Raw genomic sequence first — 3,704 nt, 5'->3', positions numbered from 1 at the left:
TCATGCCTGCTTATGGTGTCCCTTTTCTGAAACGAATAGTAAAATAATTACAATGTTTCAGAAACTTATCAAGAGAAAAGGAGTCTCTCTGGCTACCACTTCCCCACCTCTTCATTTATGGGTTTTTGGTAAGCACTCTGTTTTGCTGCAGACCTTCTTCAGAGTGGGGGTTGTGAAGAGGAAGTGTCACCAGTAGCTGATTTTAGCTGCAGGAGGCTGGGAGGCATGAAGCCTCTCCTGCTTATCATTCTAATCAGGGTTGCGTGTGATCCCTGAGATAAATACAGTCATAGTGACTAAATATGATATAGACAGAGCTGCATTAAGTAGAATTATACATGTGCTTACAAGAACTTGTTCAGGCACACAAACAAATAAACAAACATAGGTCAAGATAAGTAAACCAGGACAGAATGTTTCCAGGTAATTGCTATTAATTTTATAAACTCCCCCCAACCCACGTAAGAAGTTCTTTGTTCAGTTCTTCAGTGTTCAAAATGTGTCAGACTTTTCTGGCTCTCTAGCCCACCTGGAAACAAATACAGCATGTTTAAATGCAAATTTTTGCATTAGAAGCCATGAATGTTAGTCATAAGTAGGTCATGTAACACTGACTTCTGAAAGGCTTATCAGAAAATTATTTCAGGAAATAGCACATAACCAGATGAACAAGATTCTGCAGTACATTAATGCAATTAGAGGAGCTAACACACAGACTGTGGATGCATATGAGTTAAAAGAAATGTTATTGTAGCTACATGTAATATTGAATAATTTCTTCTGTTGGGATCCATACTTTAGACAAAGAGATGCTGTCAATATAAAAATGGTTCTGGAAAGGGCTATAAGAATGATGTGATCTTGGATAACTTTCCTCAGAAATCAACCATTAAAGACCAACTAAATCTCTTTAACTTAACCAAAGGAAACACTAAGTAGTAATTTCACACCAGCCATAAGTATCTTACATGGGAAGGTGATTTCACATAGGAGAAAAATCTTTTTTTTTTTTTTAAATCTCCTAGAGACAGATGGAAAGAATGCACTTGTTAGACACTGAAGGTAGATACAATTAGACAGAAATAAAGTGTAGAATTTGTACAAAGGGGAACTACCTTTATTGCTGGAACCTCTTGCCTAAACATATGATGCAAGACTTGTAGTCTATAAATCTTTCTTGGGTATCTTGAAAAACAATACAAAATCCCGGTAGCTCAGATGGAAACCCAGTGCCAGCAGCCCAGGTGCTATTACAGCAGCTGCCAGCACTGGAAGACAAATCAATTTTTTAGCCAGGTTGCCTGCTGGTTTTTCGCATTCTAATGCCCAGTTCCTGCCACGCTGGGCAGTTGTGGGTGAAGCCAGAAAAGCCCCGTGAAAACTGGAGGAACCACCTTTACTCTGCAGGAAAGAAAGAGACCAAATGCCTGAGATGACACCCTGAAACAATACACCAGACATGCTTCCACCGGTCTGGATATTAGCTCAGCACCAGGAGCTGAGTAGTGACCTTGAGTTCCTAGGTAGTCTCAAGCTGTTGCAATGGTGTTTCCATCCTTTCTGCATGTTTCCAGGGCCGAGTTGTTCTGCCTGTTACCTGCTCAAGGAAATGAGGCCTTGCAGCCTTGCCTTTCCCCTTCCCTCCTGTAGTTCCACCAGCAGCCTCCATTTCCCAAAAGTAATTTTAAGTAATTTTGAAGCAGAGTTTGTACAGCACAGATTTTTCAAATGCTCTCAGCTGCTTCCCAACAGAAAGGCACATGATTGACGGTTATTGGTAGATCTATTACTAGGAATTCATATTCAGATTCACCTCCACATTTCAGGTCCAGCTGAACACACAATAAAAAGATTTTCTTTTAAGAATTTATAAGGTGAAATAAATTATTTGATAGATAACACAGAGGGGAAGTAGAACAAGAAGGTGACAACACAGTCCCATCATGTGGGTAGCCTAGACATCATCTGGGTTTTAGCAACTCAGTAAAGCAGAGCTTTACAAGGAGACCCAAAGAATGAGGTAGCCCAGGCGAATTGCAGGCAGTACCTTCAATATATCAGCAGTAGCATAAAGGGTGATTAGGAGGAGGTGATTTAACAATCTAGTGGGAGGTGGAAGCTGACATCATTCAGTTCACTTTTTGATGGAGAAATGAGAGATGACAACAGGACAAGGAGAGGCTGTCAGTGACTTTGGAAGTCGGGACAAGAAGCTTATGAGAAAGAGAAATAGAAGAATTGTGTAGAGAAATGTAATAGGTTCAAAGGGATGGACACAAGAAAGGACCTTTGCATCTCTGACTTTTGGATGACTACAGGTAAGACAAGTTCTACAAAGGCCTGACAAAACACGAAGTGCCATATAAGAGCATGAGCAAAAATTTGACATGGAGATGCGTGCATAAGTTTCTTCAACATGCTTGAGCATCCTTGGATACTTGTCAGATTACATGCCAGCCCACAGCAGAGAGACAGGACTCCTAGGTTTTATTCCACCTCTGACATCAATTTTTATATAGAGTACATTGTTTCATCAGTGTAATTTTTTCTTGTTGCAGCTCATACATCTGGTCTTCTATGCTCACCTAAATCTTAGAGGAAGTCAGAAGCTTCAGGCTCTGGACTCTTTCAAAATGTGTTTTTCTTGCTGTCACTCCCACAGCAAGATATGACGTTGACAAGAAGCTCAGCAGGATCTAGCAATGTATGTTTGCCACCCAGAAAGCCAATCCTTCATCAGCCTGCATCAAAAGCAGTGTGACCAGCAGGTTGAGGGAAGGGGTTCTACCCTCTACCCTGCTCTTGTGAGACCACTACCTGCACTACTGTGTCCAGCTCTGGGGTCCTCAACGTAAGAAGGACATGGAGCTGCTAGAGCAAGTCCAGAGGAGGCCGTGAAGATGACCAGAGAGCTAGAGCCCCTCTGCTATGCAGGCAGGATGAGAGAAGTGGGGTTGATAACCTGGAGAAGAGAAGGCTCTGAGGAAACCTTAGAGCCCCTTTCAGTATCTAAAAGGGCTATAAGAAAGGCAGAGAGGGACTTTGGACAAGGGTATGAAGTAACATGACAGGGGGGAATGGCTGCTCCATCCCTGGAAGTGTTCCATGCCAGCTGGACAGGGCTTGGACAAGCCCATGGCAGGGATCGCTTCCAATCCACACCATTCTAGGATTCTATGATACAATGAGTGGTGTACAGTGGGAGCAGACACAGCAGACCTGGACCCTTGAACACTGTTTCCATCCATTACATCTTAGTAATTAGTGATAAGTGGCCTGCTTTCCCTTGGCCATAATCCCTTCCTTTGCTTACATCTCTTCCAGAGGAAGCACCAACAGGCACTACAGAAAAGCAGGACACTGACTGGCACCTATGAAGTAAAACAATGACAGGCAGTAGCACATCTGTACTAACAGGTACATCCATCCATCCATTAGGACTAACCCAAGTGTACATTCACCTTTATACTACTAGGTGTGATTAGAGGGGTACCCATCATGAACAATCATCTCTGCCTATAAAGAAAGACTTTTGCAGGTCCTTTAAGAAAAATTAGCCATAGATTGTCTATCTTCTTAATACCTAGGCCTCTGAGTACATGCCTGACAGAAGCACATCAAGTGCACACAGCAGACTCACATGATCAGCATGCCAGCTGCTGGGGAATAAGGAAAAAGCGGTTGGATTTCTCAACTACAGAGAT

The sequence above is a fragment of the Pseudopipra pipra genome, chromosome 16 (genome assembly GCF_036250125.1).
Source record: "Pseudopipra pipra isolate bDixPip1 chromosome 16, bDixPip1.hap1, whole genome shotgun sequence".
In the NCBI taxonomy this organism is placed as follows: Eukaryota; Metazoa; Chordata; class Aves; order Passeriformes; family Pipridae; genus Pseudopipra; species Pseudopipra pipra.
Note: the sequence above shows the minus strand (reverse complement) of the source record.